At 48.8% G+C, this 20,041-nt stretch overlaps 1 long non-coding RNA gene across 2 annotated transcripts in view; it reads right to left on the reverse strand.

Moving 5' to 3' along the window:
• LOC307176560 overlaps positions 1-19,579 on the reverse strand; it is an 89,776-nt gene extending 70,197 nt beyond the window's left edge. For both annotated transcript variants that reach the window (XR_013824833.1, XR_013824834.1), the window contains exon 1: positions 19,485-19,579. This is a non-coding gene — a long non-coding RNA (uncharacterized lncRNA). The remainder of the gene's footprint in view (positions 1-19,484) is intronic.
• Positions 19,580-20,041: the final 462 nt, after the last annotated feature.

Genomic DNA, 20,041 nt, shown 5'->3' on the forward strand with positions numbered 1-20,041 from the left:
ATGTAACGTGGGATCCTAGATTGGATCCTGGGACAGAAAAGGGGCGTCAGTGGAAAAACTGATGAACTCCAAATAAACCTACAGTTAATAGTATTAAACCAAAGTTAATGTCTTGGTTTTGATAATTGTACTATGATTATGTAAGATGTAAACATTAGGGAAAGCTGGGTGAGGGATATATGAAAATCCTCTTACTATTTTCACTTTTCCGTGAGTCTAAAATTATTGCAAAATAAAAGGTGTTTTTTTTTTTTAAGTACGTACTATGTTAAAGCGTCACTTTACATCCTAAGCTGACCGGGCCCAGCTGACCGCTGAGGTTTATCAGTAATGACATAGACTCATAAACCACGCCAGAGCTCAGCCCTAACAGCCATGTGAGTCAGTGTCCAGCCAGCTGCCTGGCTGGTCCTCTTTTTTTTTTTCTATTTTTTTTCTATTTTTTTTTCTATTATACATCAGCCATAGGCTTGGCTACAATTCCCAGGCCTTGGACTTTGCTGGACCAGAAGAAGGAAGAGGAAGGGGAAGCGAAGAGCCTCTGGGATGGAAGGTGCCTTCTGTGCTCTTTTAAGCTGCTTTCAGCTCCGGCTCTGTGGCGCTCAGATCTCTAAGGAAGCTACCCTTTCACCACGTCCAAAAGATTACAGAATGATAGAGGGTAGGTTGGACCTGTTTATGCCCTCAGAACTTAAAAAACCATCTCTATGTTTACAGATCTGAGTTTCCATTTCACGTTTGTGGGGAAATAACTAAGCAGCCTTGCCGGGTGGTAGCAAGACTCTTCATGTTCACAAGCTCCTCCACATAGAAGAGCAGGTTCAGTCCTGAAAGCCTTTCTTAAGAGCACTGTGTCCTTCCAGTTGCCTGGGAGGGGTTTATGGTTGCAGCCCTCAGATTTACTTCCACTGAACAGGAGTGTTTCAAAGCCAAGCCTATGCTCCTCCTCTGAGCCGGTGTCTGTCCTCTCAAGCACATTCTCCCCAGCAAATCAGTGTTCTCTACACTGGAAGTGCACTGAGAGAGACCCCATCTGCAAATACTGTAAGGATCTCCCCAGCAGTTTCACAGCCACCACCCCATGCACTTTGAAGTCGGGCAAATTCAGAAGGGCCTTGTATGGAGGAAATGTCCATGGCTTGGGGCCAATGCTTCATCACTCCGAGTCTTCAGGCAAACTCCTGGCATGCTCCTGAGGGAGCCTGTTGATGTGGAGCCTCCAAGCCAGTGCGCTTCAGATCCTTTGGGTTTTGTCTATCACTTGTCCCGTCTCTTGCCGATTACTGTTGACTGTTGAGAGGAGGCAGCTTCAGACATCACACAGTTACCCTTGTCTTTTAGAACCTTGCCTAACATTGAATGACTCGGTCCATACACAAGGCCGACAGTCAGGATTTTTTTCACTGTTTCCATTTTTTTTTAATGATCTCTTTTTTGTAATGTATATTCGTAAACCCCTCATGGACATGACATAGGCTTAAAAATGTCTGTAAAATACCTGAGGCTCCGCGTGAGCAGAGCAAGCACGCTGCAAACCAAGGTGCTTGTGGCCAAGACCCTGACCCTGGTCACTGGTGGTGAGCAGAGATTTCTCAGGAGAGCACAGCTTTGCTGTAACCATGGAGAGAGCATCTGCACCTCCCACAAAGAACAAGGAGATTCTAAAGCTGATGCTTGGTACACGGTTTCCAGAATCCACATAGCGGGGGGTTGACACAATTATGTGGAAGGTTTGGGCACAAATCTACTTATCTACATAATTTTTAAAAAATCAAAGATTGGTTCAGAAATTTGAAAAAGGGTTACCTTGTTTAGTCGCTTACTATGTGTCGAGCACACACATTGCCTCATTGAATTCCGAGAGCCACTCCACAATGTAGATGCTATGGTTCCCAGATCACAAACAAGGAAACGGAGGCAACGACAGGTAAAGGAACTTGTCCGAAGTCACACAGCTAAGTAGGGGCAACGGTGGGACTCAAACCTGGGTCTCTGACTGCAGAACTCTTAACCACCAAGCTAAACTCTTCGGGTAACCACCTCAGATGCAGGGGCCCCAGGTTCACTCCTTGGTTGGGAAACTAAGATGCCACGAGGTGCAGCCACAAAAAAAAAAAAAACAAGAATCACAGTCTCTTCAGTACACCAATAGCACTAATATGCATCATGCATTATAGACATGGTGACAGAATTTAAAAAAACAAAAACAAACAAACAACTGTGGAGAAATGAGTGTGCTCCTCTCATCAGAGGTACGACCCTTCCGCTCACAACACCCCCATCCGGGGAGCTGGCCTGTGAGCCCCAGGCCAACCTCAGAACACTCCCACTGTGGTCGCCTCCCTGCATGGCCTGACCCCACGCCTTAAGAATCCACACAACTGGAAGCCAATGGCAGCTGTCTGCTGACGGGGCTCAGGAAGCGGCCCTCAACCAGGGGCGATGTGGCCCCCAGGGGACATTTGGCAACGTCGGGAGGTAGTTTTGATTGTCACAACTGGGTGTCTGCTGGGGGGTGGGCACTGCAGGGTGCAGCCACGAGGGGAGTAATCATCCCACAGAGCACAGGGCGGGTCCCCACTCCCTCACCCCCGTCCAGCCCTAAATGACAATGGTCTTGAGGTTGAGAAGCCCGCGCTAAAGGAGCAGCAATGCTCCGAGCTGTCGTCCAGCTGGGCAAGGACGAAGGGTCACTGCTACCTCGGTCAGGAAGCTGGGTCAGACAACAGCTCACTGGGAGGGTGGGAGGGGCATGTGCCACTCACTCTGGGGCTCCTCCCATCCGGCTAATGAGCGCATTTACAGACTGTCTGAACCCACAGCTACCTCTCCCCCATAAACAACATGCTGCCAAGCTGCTCCAAATTCAAAATACTGTCCGGATGAGCTGAGCAAACGATTCGCCAGGGGACTCTCCGCCGTGCGGCGGCGTATCTCAGGGGGACCCATGGGAGAGAGAGGTGTGGCATCAATAAGGCTTCAGGGGCCTTGGCAGGCGACGCCAGAGAAGAACGTTACCGTCAGAGGAGGAGAGGAGGCCCTGAGGCCTGGTTAGGAGGCCTGGTCCCTAACTATGTGAGCAGGCCAGGAGATCACGTTCTGCAAGAGGGGAGGCAGGTGAAGGGGGAGCTATAACCGGATACCGCTGCAAACACAGCTCCACTGAAGGAACTAAAACAAGACGTATGTTACACTCACTCCTTGAGAAGTTTAAGGTCAGAGTTCTGCCAGGGAGGAACCAGCCTGGGGAGTCAGACAGACCTGGCTTTGAGTTCCAACCTTGAAATGCTCTTGCCATGTGACGCGGCCAGGAAACACTCTCTCTGAGCCTCCTGGGTCTCTCATCTGCGAGCAGGACTAATTATCAGCCACCTCGCAGGGTCCCCCGGAGGAGCAAGGTGTGACGTGGGGAGCAAAGCACGTGGTGGTGCTGGGTGCAGAGCACAGGCGGAGTGCCCTGCCCACCCCACCTGCTCCCTGCACTGGCACATGGGAAGGAGACTGGTTTTCCCTGAGTGTGGCTGGGAGGAGGGACCCTGCGAGGGGCTGAGTCAGAGCCCAACGGCGGCTGCTTCTTTTTTTATATATACATATTCATTTATTTATTTTTGCCTGCGTCGGGTCTTAGTTGCAACATGTGGGATCTTTCATTGCGGCGTGTGGGCTCTTCGTTGAGGTGCGTGGGCTTAATTGCCCCGGCATGTGGGATCTTAGTTCCCCAACCAGCGATCGAACCGGTGACCCCTGCATTGCGAGACGGCTTCTTAACCACTGGACCACGAGGGAAGTCCCGAGGCTTTTTATTAAATGGAATTTACCTTGATGAATCATTCCATGCAAGACATCCAGATAAGCAAGCTTGCCTCAAACAAGTATTTTTGAATCTAGGACCCAGAAAATGACTCCCAGAGATACGCTTACCGTGTACCCAGAAGAAGATTTAGCCCCAAGCTAATGAAATGAAACTTCAGGACTCTCACTTCCCCGCCCCTTGTGGGGGCCCAGGCAGGAGGCGCAGCCACACATTCACGGCCATTTGCTTCTGTAAACTTGGCAGTGGTACGACAGTATGACCTTAATTTCCTAGGATCACTGCCTCTTTCTCCTCTGACTTCTCTTTGGCCATATTTCTTCTCCTTTTGGGTGACTGTGGAGTGGCCACGGACATTCTGGGTCTGACAAAGAGGAATCTGAGCTAAACATACCTTTACTTTGGCTTAAGACAGATTTATAAATTTACAAACTATATTTATAGTTAAGTTACTGAAGGCTGTTCTGGAGTAGGGAAGGTTTCCAGGAGTGTGCCTATGGCCCACTGTGCCGACTCCCCGGCATGGAGATGGGAAGGCTCCGATCCAGAGGTCGTATCACAATACGAGTGTGTCCTGCAGGGTTTGGCAACAGCAATATTGTGGTTGGGGAGGAGAAACAAGATGAGAAGTAGAGCCAGAAGAGACCAGCCCGAAGCTAGTCAGAAGAGTATTCCGACCATCAAACCTGTACAATTGTAGGCACACGTAAAACTGATTAAGTGTTCAAGAAAGTTCTCTCCCTTCAAGAACACGAGACCGTCAAACAAGATGCACCCCAAAATGCAGGTTAAAAGGATTTTAGAGGTTTGTCAAGCAAGTAATAAGTATTCTTCTGAATTCTGTGATACTTTGATACCTAGTTTTCTCTGTAATTTTCTATTCTCTTCAAAAGGGTTCCCAAATTGTAAAAGCTTCAGGCCTTACAAAACCTGGATCCACCCCTTTAGGTCACACATTTTTATCTTTTCCAAGAGGGTAAAGTGGGGCAAAGGTGAAGAGGAAGACAACTAAACTCCCTATCTAAATTTCCTGAAATAATTACATTTCAGTGATACAGTGAACCTAGAAAGTTGGACATTCTTTGGGTATTTGTTCTTTCCGAAGAGAGTTAAATAAAACATGAATATAAGGGTCCAGACCACACCAGGAGGTTTTCGTCTAAGGCTGAGTCTGTACTGCACAGTGTTTTGGAAAGTACTTTATGTATAATGTGAAATGAAACACATGTAGGTTTTAAAAAAAAGCGTTGTCAGTTTCTGCTCGGGCCTTTAATCTGTATTTAGCTATCCTTTCCCTCCAGCCAAGATTCTAAACTCCTTATTCACTCCCACTATTGTCGCCTCTACACTAAAATCAAAGAAACTCAGCTTGATAATTACAGTTTTTGAAAGCACAAAGTAACACTATACAAGTTCCAGAAAGTGAAAGAACTTCTTTCTAAATTCAAACGACTGAACAAGGAAACATTCAGGTAGGCAGAGCGCTTGCAGCCTGCGTTCTCACCACAGGAAGATTTAAAGGAGCCACACTCTGGATGCGGGCTTTCATTTTAATGAAAACTCCAGAAGCGCCCACGGGCTCCCCGTGCCTTTCCCCACCCTTCGCCCCTCCCCGAACCCCACCCCCCAGAAGCACGAATGTCCTAAGGAAGAGAAAACGGGGCTTTCCGCTCCTGGAGAACGCAGTCCTCCACCTCCCGAGCGCGGGGCCAGCGCCCAATCCGCCTGCGCCTCCCGCCGCTCGGGGCCCGGCAGCTGCAGCCGCCGCTCCTCCCTGTTTGGAAAACGGGGCTACGCTGGGCGAGTTTGTAAATTCCTGCGAGCAGAGTAAAGCCAACGGAGTATTTGTTGGCGCTTTTCCTTTCCTTGGAAAGCACTTCGCAAGAGAAAGTCACCCCACCCACCCTGTCTACCTTCGATTGCAGGCCTGGTTGTTTTGATAAAAAGAGAGTTCGTGCCTTTAAAACCTTCATTTTCTCCCCGGGAGTAAGCATTAGCTAATGATTGCCAGCCGGTTTCTGTGTCTCGGCACCACGTGACCAGGACACGTGACTTGGAGCCGGCTGTGGTTGTTCCTTGTAGCTGAATAAAAAGATCAACCTTATTACTGCACGAAAAGCCTGGGGAGCTCATCGGGGCAACGTGGGCAACGTGATTCCCGGGCGGGTTACACAACGCGCGGCCCCGCTGGGCTCGCAGCTCTCGCAGCCTGGCCTCGCTCCGCCGCGGCGCAGGGAGGCGTTTCCTAAAGAACACAGAACAAACGCGGTTTTATGTTTTCCAAAGTGAGAGTCCATTTTCCCCTCGGAAAATGTATGATGATCCCGGAGAAGGAAGACACCCAATTTCTTCAAGCCGCGTTCGCCCTCTTGCTGGGATAAAATGGGACGGCTGCAAGCACACAGATAACGCAGCAAAGAGGAGACCCAACACCCCTCTCGGCTGAAGACTTAGGACTATTTGCCTTTCTCCCTCCCTGGGAAGTCTTCAAAATGTGCTCTTCTCTATTTATAAAAAATGGGAACTAAAAATGACATTTGAAAATTTAAAATTTAAATGACACGTTCATCCCGTGTTTTCCCCCGAAGATTTCTAGAACCTTAGCAGTTCAATTTTGATTCAGCACATCCTGCAAAGGAGAGAACAGAAGGATTAGTCTTTTATAGGTGAAAAGAGCCGGGCGTCCCTTTGCAGGTTCGGTGTAGATGTGTGTAGGCAAACATATGCAGATTTGCCTCCAAATGGCCCCCCTCCCCCGCCCGGAAGGTGCCGCCCTTACTGTGCTCATTCTGCTTTCTCTTGTCTCTAGCACAGGCTTCAGTGATGACTCAATTACAGGAGAAAGATAGGGGAGGAACAATAACCTTGGTTCTGTACAGCCCAGGGCCTCCTCTGGATGGAACTGCAAAGCAGAACCACAGTCGCTTTCCCACCAGCGCCTGTTCTAGAACAAGAGGCGAGCGAGCCCTTCCCAGCTCAGGCCGGGTTTCAGCTACGGATCCACGAACTCCACGAATGTTGACGGAGTGACTCCTCCGCCTGGCGCAGTTCCAGGTGCTGAGGAAGCCGGAGCGAGCAAGGGAGACAGCTCCCTGCTGCCTGGAGCCGGGCCCCAGTAAGGCAGAGTTATCTCCAACAGGCCAAGCCCAGGAGGCCAGCTCCGGCCTGGAGCGGGGGGAGGGGGCCGGCCTGTGAGACCTCCTCCTGCTGTGCCGCCGGGGCTCCGACCACGAGGGCGCCTTCTCTGCTGGCCGTTAAGGACTAACTAATTTGCCAGCTGATGCTTTGCAAATGAGAGCTACATCTTTGCTGCCAGGTTGGTGGGATGCTGCTTCTCAGACACCTTCTCAGTCGGCACTGAGGAGCCTTCTCTCCTGTTCCTCACCCTGCACGGTCCAGAGTCTGTGCAGACGTCTCATTGCTGCTGGCAGCGGGACCAAACTACAGCAGAGCTTCTGCGGAGTGATCGCTCCATGAGCTGTAATCAAAGCATTGCCCGGAGAGACAGCCCTCCTTCAGAGGACACCTGAGCAACTCTGGCAGGAGCTGCCTGCGAGGCCAGCGGGTCTGGAGTGCCAGGGGGCCAAGGTGTGGCTTCGGGCAGGCTTCCAAAGGACAGGATGCCAATACTGCTGGTATTCCTCCATGAGGGGTGGGTATGAGCCTCCCAACTTGTCAGATCTGATGTGGATCAGAGAGCGAAAGTGTGTTCTGAAACTGCTCTGACATCCAGAAAAAGAACTGGCCAGGGAATAGGAGTGAGAAACTGAGGGAAAAGATGAGCTATTGCATTCTTAATGAGATCCTGATTGGATTCTGATGGACACTCAGTAAACACTCTCTTCTCTAGAACTGTACAGTCAGCCCTCCATATCTGCAGGTTCCGCATCCTTGGATTTAACCAACTGTGTATCCAAAATATTCACACACAAACAAAATTTTCCAGAAAGTTCCAAAAAGCAAAAGTTGAATCTGCCGCACACCAGCAACTATTTACATAGCATTCACAACTATTTACATTGTATTAGGTATTATAAGTAATCTAGAGATGATGTAAAGTATACAGGATGATATGTGTAGGTTATATGAAAATACTTCACCATTTTATATAAGATTTTGGTATTCTTGGCGTCCTGGAACCAATCCCCCACGAATACGAAGGGGCAACTGTATGCCACAACAAAGGAAAAGGAAGATGGCAAGCTTAAACAAAAGTCAGAAATGCAGGTGCAATTGTCTGCATCACCTCAGAGAAGGTCCTTGATATCCATGTCTGATAAGCAGTACAGATGTCAGACCTTAGCCACCCAACCCTGACCTGTGCAGCAGAAGACAAGAGGACACAGGCTCTGGGCCTGGGAACTCAGGGTATTTTAAACCACATTTCTTCTCCCAGTCTATCTCAACAACACTTCCCATAGTGGTTCCCAACACCACTTCCTGGTTTTCCCGAGAGGAAGAGTAGCGGCCATCTTCCTTCTGCAGACAGGGAACCTAGGGCAGAAACATGGTAACACCCCCAGCGTCAGCAAGTCCTTGGAAAATCAAAGAGTAAAACTCATGTCCTCTCCAGGCTCACCTCCTGCAAATTCCTGTACTTCGAATAGTGTCACGACAGTGCAGCCACTGTGGAAAACAATATGGCAGTTCCAAAAAAAATTAACCCTAGAATTACCATATGATCCAGCAAACCCACTTCTGGGTATACACCCACAAGAACTGAAAGCAAGGACTCAAACACATTACTTGCACACCCATGTTTGTAGCAGCATTATTCACAAGAGTTAAAAGGTGGAAGCAACCCACATGTCCATAGATGAAAAAATGTGGTATACATATACAATGGAATATTATTCAGCCTTCAAAAAGGAAATCCTGTCACATACTAAACACGGATGAACCTTCAGAACATTATGCTAAGTGAAATACGCCAGTCACAAAAGGACAAATACAATTCCACTCATAGGAGTTACTTAAGAGTCAAATTCATAGAAACAGAAAGTAGAATGGCGGCTGCCAGGGGCTGGGGGAAGGGGGGAAATGGTGAGTTAGTGTTTAATGTGTGCAGAGTTTCAGTTTAGGAAGATGAAAAAGTCCTGGAGAGGGACAGTGGTGACTTACAGCAGTGTGAATGTACTCACTGCCACTGAGCTGTACACTTCAGAATGTTAAATTTTCTGTGATGTATATTTTACCACAATAGAAATAATTTTTAAAAATAGTATCAGAGTATCACCTAAACATTTTTTGGAGTTTCAGGTGATCTCAGACAATCTTTGTCCTGGAAGTTGTGTCCTGTGTATCAGCAGAATCTGTGAGAATTACCCACATCCATCTCTTTTGATGTCCAAGGAGATGGAGTAAAAAAGTGGACACAGGGGCTGTGATGCGCTCTCTCTTGTCCTTTAACCTTGGTTCTACATTGTCAACAGTCCTTAGAGGTTGAGAACTCCCCTTCATCAGGCCATCCTCACCTCCCGCAGCCCCTTCAGCCCACTGATCTGATTTGCTAGCAAGAGAAATGGTAGCATATAAGAAGGAAGATTAAGGATTAAGCTCCACCCGCCCAACCCCTCCAGTGGAAAACGTTATAGATTTAAGATAGCAACTTCCCTGGTGGCAGAGTGGTTAAGAATCCACCTGCCAATGCAGGGGACACAGGTTCGATCCCTGGCCCGGGAAGATTCCCTTAGTTGCTGCGGAGCAACTAAGCCTGTGCGCCACAACTACTGAGCCTGCGTGCTGTGACTACTGAGCCCACGTGCCTAGAGCCCATGCTCCACGACAAGAGAAGCCACCGCAATGAGAAGCCTGCGCATGGCAACGAAGAGTAGCCCCCGCTCGCTGCAACTAGAGAAAGCCCGCACTCAGCAACGAAGACCCAACGCAGCCAAAAAAAAAAAAAAAAAAAGATTTAAGATAAATTTTCTTGCCCACACTGTAAATTTTCTCTTACCTATTAATAGACAGATTTTGTGGAAGGTTTTGGGAAATACCTGATGGAGTGTTAGCACAGAAGCTGGGCTTCAAAGGACACGAGGGAAGCAGATCCCAGGAAGCATGAGAGCAGAGATTGTCGACTGCATGTTTTAAGCGCTCTCTGCCTTGGCTTTATGACTTAACATACAATAGAACAGTGCATGTTACCAGAAACCATAAACAATATTCTATCCTTCTATAAAGACTGTACTTAATAATTCTAAGTAAACAGGGTCTTTTGAGCTGCTTGAAAAGGATAGCCCTCATGTGAAAAGCCACAGGCCTCCTTGGAAGAAGTTAAGCTGGTGGTTAGCATAGCCAAGAACTGTCTGTATTGACAACTGACCATCGCCGTGAGTCATCCGTAAACCTGCCAGTGGGTCGGGAACGGGAGCCTTCTGCTGCGACTCTCCAGCAAGCCTGGCCCCTCCTTCCTCCTTCATCAAGTCAGACCTCATGTAGGCAGAAAAGTCATTAGGAAAAAACGTATGGATGACGAAGCCATAAATAAAGATACTACCTTATCCTGTCTCACCTACCGGCCTCGTTCGGTTGTCAAGCAAGAGTGCTTACTTAGCTCTGTGCTTGTCATTAACAAACGTTTGGTTTATTGGGTGCCATTATTATTATTGTTATTCTGGATATCCCACAGATACAGCAGTCATATTTTCCAAGTCCCAAATTAGGAACTTCTGGTGTAAGATCTGTATAGTTTACTCAGGCAGAGAGCAAGATAGATTATTTCAATCCAAAGCTGTCTGGAAAATTCCAGGCCATGTAGCCCTTCTTGTGGGCCCACCACTGACAGACACTCTAACTTAAATATGAAACTTACCCAACTTCCCATATCTCTGGGGGAAGGTGAGGGTGATGGTTCACCCAGCTAACACAATCCGTGGTGCTGCGTTCAATTCAGTTTGCAAACACACATGGACACCTAAATGCCAAATAACTGAGTTGAATGCTGTGAGGAACAGAGGAGTGAAAAGGAAGTGGCCGTGTCCCCCAGAAGCTCAGGGACCTGGGGGGATGGGAACAGGGGACACGGGGAGCTGGGGGAGCTGATCCACTAAAAGTCCCTGATCACACCTGACCGTTGCCCCCAAGGCTCTCGACGGCAGTTTAAGGTATTTACACTTGATTAGAGCTCAGAAGGTCGTGAGTAATATCCATCAAAACTGGAGGAGAAGACGACACAGCTGGAGCCTGGCTGAGGCCTCCAGCGTGGCCAAGAGAATGACCATGGTCCAAGCTGAGATTCTCACACTGCCCAGAGAGATCCACCTTCCCTGTGCTTACAGATCTTTCAGGAGCCTTTCTACATGGTCAAAATAAACCTATCCTTGAACAACTAATTAGTGCTAATGTGTCAGGAGAGGTTAAGAGATTCGTGGTTCTACACGCCCCTCCGCAGGGTACTGGGGTTTGACGGTGGAATTTTGGTGCGGTGAGCAGTGAGGGAACAGTCTGAGCAGAGAGCATTTCCATTTCCTTCCTCTCGGGTGATGGAGGCCATCTCCTTTGCTTGCATGCACAGCTGCCTCCAAGGGGAAAATCCTCCTCATCATGGCCATGTCCTATGCAGCCACTAACACAGACGCACTCCTACAGCCCTTCAGAAACCAGGCAGAGAGCACTGCTGGGGCCCAGAGGCAGCCATGGGAGAACGTGCGGGTGGAACATCACACAGAGCTGGTCCAGCCCGACTCACAGTCCCAAGCTGAGAAACAGCGTCCCTTCTTCAAAAGAAGAGACGAGAGCCTTCTTGAGCTGCTTTCTTCCTGCAGTCATGGCCAAGTTTAAAGTCAAAGACATTAGCACCTACTCAGGGGCCCTTTTGATACCAGCAGAGCTCACAGCATTGAAAAATGGAGAGTGTGGAGAACCTAGAACAACCCAGCAGAGCAGCAATGGCTATGGGACGGGGTAGTGTCTTCAGACACGGATCGGGGGCATTTCTGGCTCAGCCCATCCTAGGCCTTTTATATCCACTAAGTGATCTTCTGACTTGAATTGTTTCCCAAACAGGCTCTGCTGTCAGAAAGAAAGAGTCATTCGTTTTTTCAACAAATATATTGATCCCCCACTATCTAAGCCAGAATGAAAGAATATAGTTTAATAGGAAAGGTAGATGGTAGTAAAGAGGCCTCGCATGGTGTGGATGGCCACCAGGGGAAGCCCAGGGTATTACAGTGGCATGGAGGGGGCATCTCACTCAGAGGGTTGGGTCAGGGACAGCTGCTGACTGGAAGATGACTGGATATGAAGGACAAGTACGACTCGAGAGACGAAGTGAAGGAAGGCATCCCAGGATGAGGCGCCCACATGGCTGCACCAGGAGGCATGAAATGTCCTGGCCCCTCCCTTACTTCTCTGGAACAGTCCCTCAGAGCTGAGAGGCTGCCATCCCGGGCTACAGTCCTCAGTAAGGCCACCAGGTAAAGCAGAATTCTCAACACAACGCTGGAAATCAACTACAATTAAAAAAAAAAAACACATAATTCTCAACTTTTATGTTGTGCGTTTTTTTTTCAGTCAACATACCTTAAATTATGACACTGAATTCTTGTGGGTATGGTCTGCCAAGCAGGTCATCCTGGGACCACATCGCCCACCCTAGTCTTGTTTCTATGTCTCAAAGTTGAAGCCCAGAAGATGTAGGAAACCAATCCTTGGAATCCTGATATGTGGCCAAGACTTGCCTTTTACCCCATGTGGAGTAAAGGGGTGCAGGCCATCTGTGTAGCTGCAGGCGACGGAGTGGCAGGTGCTAGAGCTAGAAAGGAGAGCTGGGGACCAATTTCAAAAGGGCTCCTAGGCCATGCCAGCAAGTTGCCACATGTCTTAAAAGCAAACGATTGTCAGTATGTTATCAACGTGTTCCATTTTCAACCTGATGCAGGAAGGACATATTTAAGCCTGAATACACATCGTTGAAAGTGGTGACTTGCCAACCACTCTTCGGCACCCCCTACAGTGCATCGGGAGGCTGTGGGGCACATACTAGCACTAAAACCCCACAGAAATGATAGATGGTTGTACTTGACCTCATCAGCTTTCATCTGAATTAATGGAAAATGGTTTCTTGTTCCCTTTACTCTTATATTTTACTGTAGGCTCCCTTATGTACCGGAGGTTGGAATCCCAGGTGGGGAGGTGATATATCTCAGGCCTTGTTCAGGGGTGGAACTCGCTTCTCAAGTCTCAACTCCAAGATAAATATGTCATTCCTGCCAAGCACTCAGCTTCCACAAACGGCCATGATGAAACTGCTTCGTGCAGTGCAGCACCAGAGGCGCAATTAAACTTCAAAAGGGTATCGACTGCGCCGTGTTCAGGAAAAGAAAAATAACAGAAAAGCTAAAACATCCCACCACCTAAACTCATCTTGGGAAGAAGGAAAAGAAACTGAGCTGATCTCCTGGGGCACCACATTCGCTCCAAGAGGCCCTCTGTTCACACTGTGTTGGAGTGTGTGGACTTGTGTCCAGCCGTGTCCAAATCTACTCTTTGTAAACAGACAACTTCCAGGATTCTGGTTACCATCATGCCTCCTGAGCAAAAGAGATAATGAAACATTTATATAATTATCACAAACTATATAATTATCACCTGCCAATATATTTCGTGTTTTTTAGATCATTTGGGGGGGGGAGTTAAGGGCAAGGGCTCTAGAGACAGATGGCTCGTTTCAAATTCTAGTGGATAAGAATCTGCCTGCCAAGGCGGGGGACATGGGTTCGAGCCCTGGTCTGGGAAGATCCCACATGCTGCAGAGCAGCTAAGCCCATGCGCCACAACTACTGAGCCTGCAGGCCACAACTACTGAAGCCCACGCGCCTGGAGCCGGTGCTCCACAACAAGCGCAGCAAGAGAAGCCACTGCAATGAGAAGCCTGTGCACTGCAACAAAGAGTAGCCCCCGCTCGCCACAACTAGGGGAAGCCCACGCATAGCAACGAAGACCCAATGCAGCCAAAAACAAGTTAATTAATTTAAAAAAGAAAAAAATTCTAGTGGAGTCCTTCTGACCTCCCTAAGCCTCAGTTTCCTCAGCTATAAAATAGAGGCAATAAGTAGCACCTACCTTAAAAAAACTGTGGCAAGGGTTAAATGAGTCATTCCACAGGAAAATTCAGGACTCAGATTGGCACATACTAAATAGCCAATAAATATTAACACTTCTTATGGTTTGATTATTCCCACCAGGAGTCAGAGTCTCAGGTTTTGTCTGGGACACATCAGTTTGTTCTGCAAAGACAGACTTTACCCTGTAGCTAAAATTTCTGCCTCTCCTCTCAGCTAACACTTTTAAATCCATGTTTTTAAGGGCCTAGGCAAGAGGGTGAGGATGAGTCAGCTACCAAACATCAAATTAACATCAGTGGCATTTTGTCCATATATAAAAAGCAACACTTGTACTATGAAATAATATGGACTTTTAAGGAAGAATCATGCCAGAAGTCTCCATTCCAAACCTACTTAAAGATATGTCAAGCAGAGAAGCAACACACAGCACCATTCAAAATCCCAAAAGTCACTCTTTGCTGAAACTTCAAATTACTAAGGATGAGATTGGTACTATATTTCTAAAGACAGAAATCCTAGGGACAATGAACAAGAAGAAAAAGACACCTTACAAAGGAAAACCCAGCTCCTTTTATACCTGCCTGTAGCCGTCTAGGCTTGCTTAACATTGAAGTACTGTTTAAAAAAAAAAAAAAAAAAAAAAAGCCAAATCAGGTTTCATGAACTAATCTGTGTGGTTTATAAAAAAGTAATCATTTGGTTTGTCGAACAGTTGACAGCCTGACTTCCGATTTTAGGTTTTGCCACCCTGAATTATTATCATCTTTAAAACGTTAGGAAAAGCAGAGGCAAAGCCTTGCCCTTTTTTTCTGGCCTCTCTTGTTTGCTTGCAGTGAGACTCTATTTAATACCTTCAGAATTTGCTCTTGCCTTGAAGCAATAGACAAGTATGTGCTGCTCTGTTCTAAATATGGGAACAGCCAGTACGAATAGAAGATTGAAGATTTGCTTTGAAGCTGGATGTTGCCAATGCAGAGCCTCTCCCAAATGCTGGGAGCAGGCAGCAGGGCCCTGCAGAGGGAGAGCTCCCTGCTTTTAACCATAACATATTAATTCTGGGCAGTGTTTGGTTAGACCGAAGGTCAGGAATCTGATTTTGACCTCACTGCTCACAGGAATCCCATGGGAATCCTGAGAGTGGCTGAATGAGTACGGTGATATTACTAACAGTTCATGATGATAACGTCCCAAGTTTCTTGTTTTAGTGCTTTTTATCTCCCAAAGGTTTCAAATCACTTCCCAGACCCCTTGTTTCACCCCCTGTTGACTTGTAACCGAGTCAGGCACAGAATATTGCCCTGTGTCAAGAATACAACCACGCCGAGCCTTTTTAAGCAGGAGCTGAAGAAAGATAACCACTGAAAATTAAAGTGTAAATTTTAGGTAGGCAGGTTATAATCACCCACTTGAAATCAAGCCAATAAATGAAATCTAATACCCTTCTTCTGTGAAAAGCACCCGGGCAGCTTTTCCTGAACATAAACAGAACTCAGATCCTCATCTCCCGTAACTCACCGTTTCTCAGCCTTGGCATTATTGACGTTTGAGACCGGATCATTTTCTGTTGTGGGGTGGAGTGGCGTCTCGTGCACTGTAGGGTGTTCAGCAGCACCCCTGGCCTCTACCCACTAAATGCCAGTAACACACACACATACACACACACACAGAGCTGTGACAACTGAAAATGTCTCCAGACATTGCCAAATGTCTCCTGGGGGGCAAAACTGCCCTCAGCTGAGAACCACATTGCTCTAACTCACTACATTAGCAAGGGAGGTTAGAAGCTACTGAATTACCAGAACCTTTCATTCTTCCAGATTGCTTACAGGATTCCTTGTGAAAGACGGGCACTTACCTGCTTTTAGGATTCAGGGAAACTTCAATTATGAAATAGGACTTCGATTATGAAACAGGGACCTAAAATTAAGTAACTCCCCCCCAAAAAATTAAAGACAATACACAACCCTAGACTATCAAATGCACCCTCCCCCGGGTAACAGGGGATCTCTTCCTGGCATGTAATCTCCCCCAAAGGATTGTTGTAGGTTATAACAGGATAGCACTGCAACATCCAGGCATCCACTGTTCACACCCGGCTCTCAAACTTCCTCGGGTCGGAGTTCCTCTCTCTTCTGGAATCTACAGTCTCTGTCACACTGCAGAACTGAGGCCTGCATCTAATTGCCTGCAGACACTGTGATAATCCCAGCCCCCTCTCTGACCGCACCCATGCCCTGCAGCTTCTCATCCTCCCCCAAGGCACCCAAAAGACCTCCTGGGCCCTCAGCTCCAGGAGCGTTCCCTCACTGCCTGGTCCACATGCCCTCCACACCCCAGAAGACAGTGGGGATCTCAGACTCTCTCATCAGAGTTTGTATCATGAACCCCCTCCCTGCTCACATCTACAAAAATACATTTTGTACTTTTAAAACTTTTTATTTTGAACTAATTTTAGACTCACGGAACAGTTGCAAAAATAGTACAGAGATTTCCGTATATCCCTTTTTGTGATCTGAATGAGGTGTCCCCCGGAACCCCCAAATTCATATGTTGAAACCCTATTGCCCAATGTGATGGTATTACGAGATGAGGTTTGGGGAGGTGCTTAGGTCATGAGGGACCCTCATGAATGAAATTAGTACCTTATAAAAGAGGCTCGAGAGCTCCCTATCGCCCCTAAGACACAGCAAGAAGGCAGCATTTATGAACCAGGAAGCGGGCTGTCACCACAGACTCTGTCGGCACCATGATTTTGCATTTCCAACCTCCAAAATGGTAAGAAAGAAATGTCTGTTGTTATAAGCCACCCCGTCTGTGGCATTTTGTTATAGCAGACAGTACAGACTAAACGCTCCTCATCCACCTTCCCCGAGTGTTAACATCTTACAGACCCATACTGCAATTGTCGAACCCGTCACTCGCAAAGCCTACGGGGGTCCCTGAGGAAAATAAGATGGCATCTAGGTGATAAGGTCTAAACGCTTCTTTTGCGCTTAGCGTAGTTTCACTTGCCTGTAGGGGGCCACGTGCAGAGGCCTCGCACCCAATGAGTCGCATTACGGCTCCCAGCGTAGCACGGCCCCATCCGACACTTCAGCCGCAGGCCGTGTGCAAAAGCACCCCATAAGACACCGCGATTCAAGATGGCGCAATCGGGCCGTGTGCAGAGAGGCTGCACCCAGCATAGGAACCGGAGCCGGAGCAGTACAGCTGCGCATGCGCCTGTCCTGCAATAACCCCGCCCCCTCCCTGCCGCCGGAGACCTTATAAAGCAGCCCCGCCCACGACCTGTCCCGGGAGCACATCCTCTAGAGCCTAAGCTCCCACCTCCACGTTCCTCGATCACAGAATAAAATTTTCCACAGCATCTGAACTGAACTGGGTCTTGTTTTATTGGCTCAAACACCACCAGCCAGGAGAACCCTTGTTGGGGACCGATGTGAGACAGCCAATAACAAAACCGGGAAATTAATATCAGTGCAGTACTGTTATCCAAACTAAAGGCCCCAGTTTTCAACTAATGTCCCTTTTCTGTTCCGGGATCCTATCCAGGATCCCAAACTGCATTTAGTTATTTCTCCTCAGTCCCCTGAATCTGTGACAGCACCTCAGCCTGCTCTTGACTTTTATGATCTTGACGCTTTTGAAGAATATTGATCAGTTTTTTTGTCAAGTCTCTCAATTTTGGTTTCTCTGATGTTTTTTCAAGTTGCCCGAACGTTATACATTTTTGGCAAGAATGACACAGAAATGATGTACTCCCCCCCCAAAAAAACATATCAAACAGAAGTTTCACGAAACCCTATCTTTGCTATGTAAGATACACGCTGACATTTTCTATTACTGTTTGAAATGCTGGTTTCACAACCTTATTGCTTCACAACCGTCTAATGGGTCAGAAAACATCGCCCTAGGCCAGCTCATGTCTGAGCCCTTCTCCTCCCACTGGTTCTTTCTTGAACCTCTTCCCTTTCCCTGCCTCCGTGGCACCGCACTGACTGGGTTTTCTTTCTTCCTCACTGACCAGCTCTTCCCTGTAAGTTTTGGACTTTTCGTCCCACCCCCATCCCCGTGTCCTAGATGGTGGTGATGCGTGTACAACACTGTGAATGTTCTACCTGAACATATGTCACTAGACTTATTTCCTCTGTGAGCTGACCCACTCCTTCCATTGCGGCTCCACACAGGTGAGCCCACCCCTGCTCTCCCACCTGTGTTTCAGGCTCTGCCTTCCCGCTGCCTCCAGGAATTTCCACGTGGGTGTCCTGCCCTCACATCAACGGGACCAAAATAACATTTACTCAGCACTCTCTCCCTCACAGACTGGATCCCCTTCCCTCCAGCCTATGCCTGTCAGCGTTACACCCTCATTCCTGCTTACTTATTGGCAAGAAGCCCGGCTTTCACTGTCTGGCACCGGGACTGCCACCCAGCCGGCTCCTTCATTCTCCATTTCCTAATCCAGGGGTTCTCAAACTTTAGGGAACACCACAATCACCTAGAGGGCTTGTTAAAAACTGATTGCTGGGGCCCACCCCCAGAGACCGTAATTCAGTGTCTAGGGTGGGACCCCCAAATTTGCATTTCTAACGAGTTCCCAGGAGAGGGGGTGCCGCTTTGAGAACCACGTTCTAACCATCCCAAGTAGGAATTCCAGACTCATTTGGCACTTCCGGGACTGCAGGGAACCATTGGCGGCGCGCACTATTCCACCTGCCCAGCCCAGCCAGGAGCAGCCCACCCTAAGCCACTGTTTTCTCGACATGGAAGGCCTAATCCATCCCCTTGCCTTGCAAGGACTCAAATCTCCCTCATTCTGAGGGGATTCGCTCCAGACCAGCAGCCCCAAGATTTTTTTCTTCTCCAGCCTTCGTGGAGTTGTTTCTCTTAGGACTCGGTGGCAAGGAAAGTGGCGATTACAATCGCAAGGTTAGTCCTGCCTCTCCAACTAGGTCCCAGGCTCATAGTAAGTCGTTCTTCCTCTGTGCTCACTTCAGTTTGTTTGATTCTCTCATTGTGATTTCGAGTACATCCCGTTTTCACCTTGCACACCCTCCCATACACGCGCAGGCACACGCACGTACACACACACACACACACAGAGGTACAGGCACTGGTTTAGGGCTCTGCCTGAAGCAGAGCGTGGGCAACTGCTTGCCCGAGAGCCGTCTGGCTAGCCTCCGTGAACTTGAAAGAAACCGAGTGAGGCCTTGCCCTGCCTTTCAAGGACCCGCTGATTGCGGACGGCGGCTCTCGGGTTCTCTCCGCCCGGGAGCTCTGGGAACAGTCGGTGCGAGGGGCCTGGGTGGCGGGAGACGTCGACAGGAACCGAGGGAGGGGGACATTTGGCCAGCCCTACACGGGAACAGATGTCTTTTAAAATCTTTCGGAGGGCGTCCAAAGAAGAGATCACGTTGAGCCCTTGGAGGTGGAATCAAGACCTGGCTCGCGAAGGACACAAACGTCCCGTGCCGCGCGGACCCTCCCCAGCTCGCCGGCTAGCTGGCTCCCGGGGCGCAGCCTGCTCGGCGAAGGGCGGGAGCCGCAGTGCCGCGTCCCGCCGGCAGGGGTCTCCGTCCTGGCTCCGGAGCCTATTAGGAACTCACCAAATGGAGGCGTGGGGGAGGGAGCGCGGCGGGGCGGCGAGCCGCGCCTCCCACTGCCGCCGCCGCAGTTCTTCAGTCCTCACCTTTGAGACACTTGGTGGCCGCGCGGATCCGGCAGGAGTCGGAGGAGTGGCCTTGTCACGTGGGGGAGGAAATGCCTTCCTCGCCTCCCAACCTGCCGGCTCTGGTTCTGGGACTTTTCTGGCGTGATGAGCGAGGCCGGGAACGCCCGCTCACCTCGGCAACCCCAGGCCGGCGGTCCGTGCAGGACCGTGACCCTGGGAGGTTTCGTCCCAGGTTTCTCCTCACCTTCCCAGAGAGCGGTAGGAAAAGGACTGCTACCCCAACATGTTTGCCCTTCAGGGCGATTCCGTTTCCTAACGTGCCTCTTTTGAAAGAGGTCCATTTAGTCTGTAATAACAGCAGCCGAGTAGGCACAAGTCGGGCCGGTAGCGATCACTTGATTGTTTTAACAAGTGTTCGTGGGTCATCTCCGGGTGCCAGGCACTGTACCCCGAGATTCAACGGTGAGCAAGGACTCAGACCCTGTCCTCACT

Source organism: Stenella coeruleoalba, assembly GCF_951394435.1.
Source record: "Stenella coeruleoalba genome assembly, chromosome: 18".
NCBI lineage: Eukaryota > Metazoa > Chordata > Mammalia > Artiodactyla > Delphinidae > Stenella > Stenella coeruleoalba.